Below are 8,109 nucleotides of genomic sequence, written 5' to 3' on the forward strand. Positions count from 1 at the left end.
GCAGCACGGGTTAGATACAAAGTAAATCTCCCTCTACATTGCCCATCAAACACTCCCAGGACAGGTAAAGCACGGGTTAGATACAGAGTAAAGCTCCCTCTACACTGTCCCATGAAACACTCCCAGGGCAGGTACAGCACAGGTTAGATAGAGAGTAAAGCTCCCTCTACACTGTACCATCAAACACTCCCAGGGCAGGTGCAGCAGGGGTTAGATACAGAGCAAAGCTCCCTCTACACTGTCCCATCAAAAACTCCCAGGGCAGGAACAGCGCTGGTTATATACAGAGTAAAGCTCCCTCTACACTGCGCCATCAAACACTCACAGGGCAGGTACAGCGCAGGTTAGATACAGAGTAAAGCTCCCCCTTCGCTATCCCATCAAACACTTCCAAGGCAGGTACAGCACGGGTTATATACAGAGTAAAGCTCCCTCTACACTGTCCCATCAAGCACTCCCAGGGCAGATACAGTACGTGTTAGATACAGAGTAAAGCTCCCTCTACACTGTCCCATCAAACACTCCCAGGGCAGGTACAGCATGGGTAAGATACAGAGTAAAGCTCCCTCTGCACTGTCCCTTCAAACACTCCCAGGGCAGGTACAGCACGGGTTAGATACAGAGTAAAGCTCGCTCTACACTGTCCCATCAAACACTCCCTGGGCAGGTGCAGCACGGGTTAGATACAGAGTAAAGCTCCCTCAACACTGTTCCATCAAACACTCCCTGGGCAGGTACAGCACGGATTAGATACAGAGTAAAGCTCCCTCTACACTGTCCCCTGTAACACTCCCAGGGCAGGTACAGCACAGGTTAGATACAGAATAAAGCTCTCTCTACACTGTCCCCATCAAACACTCCCAGGGCAGGTACAGCATGTGTTAGATACAGAGTAAAGCTCCCTCTACACTGTCCCATCAAACACTCCCAGGGCAGGTACAGCACAGGTTAGATACAGAGTAAAGCACCCTCTACACTGTCCCATCAAACACTCCCAGGGCAGGTACAGCGCGGGTTAGATACAGAGTAAAGCTCCCCCTACGCTATCCCATCAAACACTCCCAGGGCAGGTACAGCACGGGTTATATACAGAGTAAAGCTCCCTCTACACTGTCCCATCAAACACTCCCAGGGCAGGTACAGTACGTGTTAGATGCAGAGTAAAGCTCCCTCTACACTGTCCCATCAAACACTCCCAGGACAGGTACAGCACAGGTTAGATACAGAGTAAAGCTCCCTCTACACTGCCCATCAAACAATCCCAGGGCAGGTACAGCATGGGTTAGATATAGAGTAAAGCTCCTTCTACACTGCCCCATCAAACACTCCCAGGGCAGTTACAGCATGGGTTAGATACAGAGTAAAGCTCCCTCTAACCTGCTCAATCAAACACTCCCAGGGCAGGTACAGTACGTGTTAGATACAGAGTAAAGCTCCCTCTACACTATCCCATCAAACACTCCCAGGACAGGTACAGCACAGGTTAGATACAGAGTAAAGCTCCCTCTACACTGTCCCGTCAAACATTCCCAGGGTAGGTACAGCATGGGTTAGATACAGAGTAGAGCTGCCTCTACACTGCCCATCAAACACTCCCAGCGCAGGTACAGCATGGGTTAGATACAGAGTAAAGCTCCCTCTACACTGTCACATCAAACACTCCCAGGGCAGGTACAGCACGGGTTAGATACAGAGTAAAGCTCCCGCTACGCTGTCCCATTAAACACTCCCTGGGCAGGTATAGCACGGCTTAGATACACAGTAAAGCTCCCTCTACACTGTCCCATCTAACACTCCCAGAGCAGGTACAGCACGGGTTAGATACAGAGAAAAGCTCCCTCTACACTGTCCCATCAAACACTCCCAGGGTAGGTACAGCACGGGTTAGATACAGAGTAAAGCTCCCTCTACACTGTCCCATGAAACACCCCCAGGGCAGGTACAGCACGGGTTAGATACAGAATAAAGCTCTGTCTAAACTGTCCCCATCAAACACTCTCAGGGCAGGAACAGCACGGGTTAGATACAGAGTAAAGCTCCCTCTGCACTGCCCCATCAAACACTCCCAGGGCAGGTCCAGCACGGGTTAGATACAGAGTAAAGCTCCCTCTACACTGTCCCATCAAACACACACAGGGCAGGTACAGCACGGGTTAGATACAGAGTAAAGCTCACTCTACACTGTCCCATCAAACACTCCCAGGGCAGGTACAGCACAGGTTAGATGCAGAGTAAAGCTCCCTCTACACTGTCCCATCAAACACTTCCAGGGCAGGTACAGCACGGGTAGATACAGAGCAAAGCTCCCTCTACACCGTCCCATCAATCACTCCCAGGGCAGGTACAGCACCGGTTAGATACATAGTGAAGTTCACTCTACACTGTCCCATCAAACATTCCCAGGGCAGGTACAACATGGCTTATATACAGAGTAAAGCTCCTTCTACACTGTCCCATCAAACACTCCCAGGGCAGGCACAGCACAGGTTAGATACAGAGTAAAGCTCCCTCTACACTGCCCATCAAACAATCCCAGGGCAGGTACAGCATGGGTTAGATACAGAGTAAAGCTCCTTCTACACTGTCCCATCAAACACTCCCAGGGCAGTTACAGCACGGGTTAGATACAGAGTAAAGCTCCCTCTACCCTGCCCAATCAAACACTCCCAGGGCAGGTACAGTATGTGTTAGATACAGAGTAAAGCTCGCTCTACACTATCCCATCAAACACTCCCAGGACAGGTACAGCACAGGTTAGATACAGAGTAAAGCTCCCTCTACACTGCCCATCAAACAATCCCAGGGCAGGTACGGCATGGGTTAGATACAGAGTAAAGCTCCCTCTACACTGTCCCGTCAAACATTCCCAGGGTAGGTACAGCATGGGTTAGATACAGAGTAGAGCTGCCTCTACACTGCCCATCAAACACTCCCAGGGCAGGCACAGCATGGGTTAGATACAGAGTAAACCTCCCTCTACACTGTCCCATCAAACACTCCCAGGGCAGGTACAGCACGGGTTAGATACAGAGTAAAGCTCCCTCTACACTGTCCCATCAAACACTCCCAGGGCAGGTACAGCACGGGCTAGATACAGAGTAAAGCTCACTCTACACTGTCCCATCAAACAGACTCAGTTCAGGTACAGCACGGGTTAGATACAGAGTAAAGCTCCCTCTACACTGTCGCATCAAACACTCCCAGGGCAGGTACAGCACGGGTTAGATACAGAGTAAAGCTCCCTCTACACGGTCCCATCAAACACTCCCAGGGCAGGTACAGCAGGGGGTTAGATACAGAGTAAAGCTCCCTCTACACGGTCCCATCAAACACTCCCAGGGCAGGTACAGCAGGGGGTTAGATACAGAGTAAAGCTCCCTCTACACTGTCGCATCAAACACTCCCAGGGCAGGTACAGCACGGGTTAGATACAGAGTAAAGCTCCCTCTACACGGTCCCATCAAACACTCCCAGGGCAGGTACAGCAAGGGTTAGATACAGAGTAAAGCTCCCTCTACACGGTCCCATCAAACACTCCCAGGGCAGGTACAGCAGGGGGTTAGATACAGAGTAAAGCTCACTCTACGCTGAGTAGTGGTGTAAAACAGGCAGCTCCTCATTTGCTTTTCGGTGAGTTATCTCGAGATCTTGACAGTTTGAGGTCTAGTTTTTGGTGGTTGACAAGAGTGTGTGGTGGGCCACCTGAGCCGCCTCTGCAGTGAAACATTGTGGTGAAAGGTTAATTGTTAATCCTGCTCTCGTTCACGGTATGTATAAAGTTTCAGGTGATAGGAAAACAAGGGTTGCATATGGAAAGAAAGACTTGCATTTCTATAGCACCTTTCTCAACCTCCGGACGTCCCAAAGTGCTTCTCAGCAAATTAAGTGCTTTTGAAGTGTGGTCACTGTTGTAATGTAGGAAACGCGGCAGCCAATTTGCGCACAGCAAGAGCCCACACACAGCAATGTGATAATGATCAAATAATCTGTTTTTTCTAGTGAATGTTGGATGGGATAAATATTTGCCAGCCCACCAGGGAGGACTCCCCTGTTCTGCTTCGAAAGTTGTGCCATCTGATCTGAGTGTCCACCTGAGAGGGCAGCCGGGGGCCTCGGTTTAACGTTACACCCGAGAGACAGCATCTCCGACACTGCAGAACTCCCTCAGTGCTGCACTGGAGTGCCAGCCTGGATTAGATGCTCAAATACTGGAGTGGGACTTGAACCTATAACCTGTTCACCATGAGGCGAGAGCGCTATCACTGACAGTTGGCTGCCTTGAGTTGCGAATACCAATAAAGAGAGTTGGGATAATAAGAGTAACATGAAATCACGGTGCTGTCTACACCGGGCTCCATGGTAACACCGCTTCTGTACTGAGAGCTTTATCGACTTTTAATAAAATGAGTTCATGTTATTCCTGTGCAATGTATGCTCATTAGTGAAGGAGGAGAAATAAGTAAATGAGGTAAAATCTATGTAGATGCAACATTGAGACATTATTTTCACGGGACATGGACGATTCTGCCATGGCCACATTTATTGCCCGTCCCTAGTTCTCCTTGAGGTGGTGGTTGCCCTTCATGCTGAAACAATTGCAGGTACAAATGGGTGGCTTGCTAGACCACATCAGAGGGCATGAAGGGTCAACCACTAATTGACATTGGGACCAGCAGCCCGCCCGGCATTCCCTCCCTGATAGAGGCCCCCCTAGCATGATCCGGATTGGCTTCTGATCCAGTGGCCGTCATGTCCCGCCATCGACCAGCCGATCTAGCCCAGAATGGTTTGTCTTCCATGACACGGGGTAAAGGGAAGAGGTGATCTCCCTGAGGTGGTTCCTATCACAAGAACAACAGGCCACATTACAGGCCATCCTTTCAGAATTTCCCCTCTAGCAAAACCCCCATGGCCTCCCAGATGTTTGAATTAATCAGGGGGTGGGGAGGTGGTGGGGTGGAAGGGGTTCAGAGGGGCTCCAGATGTTCTTTGTGTCCCCAGGACCCCAACAATTCTTAATCCGGCTCTGCACGTCATAAGAGACAGCGAGACAAATGTCTGAGAGACAAGTGCATAGTGTGACAGAGCAAGATAAATACATAAAGAAAGATCAAACATGTCATAAGGGAAAGTCAAATGCATAGTGAGTGAGAGAAATGGAGAAATAGGGAGACACATACAGAGTGATAGAGTGAAATATATATATAGTGAAAGAGAGCTAAACAGTGAGATAGGCAAATCCAGAGAATTCAAATGAAGGACAAATGCAAAGAGGGACAGAGAAAATAACACAGAATTTGCATATCACAAGAGAGAGAGAATACGCATGCAGAGGGAGACATTAAAATGAACAGCGAGAGAGAGAAACGCACGGTGAGATATACACACAGAATGGTTGAGAGAGACGCATACAGATTAATGGGGGGGGGGGGGGGGGAATTCATTATAGCCCCGTTTGGGGCACTAACTTTATAAGTTACTCAACTTTAAAAAAATTCAGTTTTGCGATCCAGGATGGAAGTGGAGCGCAGCAGGCAGCGGGCGGGGCGTGAGGTGAGCAGCGCTGCACACTGGGCCGAGCAGCACTGCCGCGTTGGAAGGCTCCTTCCCTCCCTTAAAGGGAAGGGCCATCGCTGCAGGTTCTGCAAGGGCAAAATTATCCTGGTCCCTGAGGGCAGCCGTGATGCGGCCCGATCAGCCCGATGCTCTGCAGCAGAGCGCCGGGCTGATCGATGGGCGGCAACGAAACAAAAAAAGACCGCAAAGAGTGACGTAAGAAAACTACTAGGCACTTGGTCTAAGCGTTAAACAAAGCTTTAATCAACTGTTTTACAACATGGAGGTCTAGTTGTGTCCTTCACTAGTTCCTGTTAAGAATGTCCTGCGCAAGCTGGGCCCGTGCCCGAGTATTTATACTCTCCCTGGACAGCGGCACCTGTAGGCCGCTCAGTATTATTTCATAAGTCTTTCTTTCATGAATGACTGATTCATATCAAAGAGTATTTCAGATTTTTTTTTTAAGACTACCTTGGCCACCTCGCCTTTAAGTATCTCGCCCGAAGCGTCCGGCCTCCCGATCGACGCCCCCTGCAGCTGTCGGTGTCCTCGGCCGGCGACGCTGCAGGGGGGCGGAAGTTAATTTCAGGTCCGGGGCGATACCGGGGAGATGCGCAGCCGGATGACGTCATGATCTCCGGCCACAGGAGATGGTGGCTGTTGTGTCTGTGTATAATAAGACACAGACTGCAGGAGAATGGTACAACTGGTGTTTACTCAACGTGGCTCACACTGGAACTGATCTGTACAGATTACTACTCAGTACTATATACAGGTGTGGTCATTGCCGGTACTGCAGTATACATGAGCTGTAAAAGATAGTTCCCCCCTTAAAGGTATATACATTACAATTCCTCCCCTTTTAGATTAACAGTACCATAACACTCATATAACAATTAAATATCAAACTAATTACAATTAACACTTTTAACATGCAACATTAGCTGAAAATATTCTATTTATATATTCAGTCTTTGGGGAGGCTTCCTGATCCTTTCTGGATAGCGCCTTTCCCGAGTGTCTTGCTCTTGGTGCGGAGGCGATTCTGGCCCCCTGTCATCGGTTGGTTCATCAGCTTCCGATGCGACCTGTACGTCGGGTTCATCACCAGGTACGTATGGGTGAGGCATGGGGTTGACTTGTTCCTGTGACTCTAGGATCTGGTCAGCATGGCATCTCACGATGCTCTCCCCAACGCCCACTGTGTACATTAGTGGGCCCTGCCGTGTGCATATCGTTCCTGGCTGCCATTTTTCTGTTCGGTAGTCGCGGGCCAAGACTGGTTGCCCTAAATTGAAGCTCCTTGTTGGATTCTCATGGATGTGCTGGAATTGCTTACTCTCAACATCTCTTCGTACGTTTGGTCTGAGCAAATCCAGGCGAGATCTTAACTGTTAGATCCGTGATTCTGAGAGTATGATGTTTTTCAATAACCACACGGATGCTGTAACTTAACAATCAACAGGTATTTACTGGAGTAGGGTAGTCTCAAGACTGGGGTACAGAGGCATGCTCAAGGCTTATATACAGGTGTGGTCACTACCGGTACTACAGTATACAGGAGCTGTAAAAGTAGTTCTCTCTTAAAGGTACATACACTACAATTCCTCCCCTTTTAGATTAGTAGTACCCATAATATTCAAATAACAATTAACACTTTAACATGTACATTAAACAACAATAGTCCATTTATAGATTCAGTCTTTGGGGCGGCTTCCTGATCCTTTCGGGATAGTGCCTTTCCTGAGGTTCTTGTTCTTGGTGCGGAGGTGATTCTGGCCCCTTTTCATTGGTTAGTTCATCGGGTTCCACTTCTGCTGGTTCGGAGGTAGATGCTACCGGTATGTCGGGTTCATCCCCAGGTACGCAAGACATGGGGGGAGAAATTGGGTGAGTAGCGCCAGCTGTTAGCGCCTAAAGAGGCAGTCAGTGGCTGTAGCACCACTGGCTGCGTCTGCGGCGATATTCAGTAGGGGCGCTAATGGTGGCGTTAGGCATTTGCACTGCGCCGCCACTGATGATGTCATTGGTGTGCGCAGCGCCCCATTCGTGCCCCATTCGCGATATTTGGTAGCGAACGCTGCAGTTGCGCCGCTCGCTACCCGCGCCCGGTTCACGGTGCCTTACTGTGCCGGCAGCAGCGCAAGTTAAGGTGGAGGTGCGGGGCGGCCGCTTTTTCGCCGGCCGCCTGCCAGCACCTCCGTCCCCGGCCTCCTAACCCCCACCCGCAGCATTGCCGGCTGTTTCCCGAGAGCCCGGCACTTCTCCTTGGTGCCGGGCTCATTTGCCGGCACTCGCGATTGGGGATTGCGCTGTTGCAGGGACCTCCCCCTTAACAGTGGGAGGAAGGCCTGCAGTACCGCAGCGTGCCGTGCCGCAGCATGTGGCGCTGCGGCACGTTGCGCTGCGATAATCAGTTTCAGCGCCCTAAGAGGGACGCGGAGCGCCTCGAGCCTCGCCCCGTCTCCCTCGAGGGGCACTGAAACTGAATTTCTGGCAATCGGTATCACTCCGATCGCTGCGCTAAATCCTGCGCTCCGCCGACTTTTGCGC

Source organism: Somniosus microcephalus, chromosome 12 (genome assembly GCF_052327205.1).
Source record: "Somniosus microcephalus isolate GS21.2 chromosome 12, FLI_Smic_1.0, whole genome shotgun sequence".
In the NCBI taxonomy this organism is placed as follows: domain Eukaryota; kingdom Metazoa; phylum Chordata; class Chondrichthyes; order Squaliformes; family Somniosidae; genus Somniosus; species Somniosus microcephalus.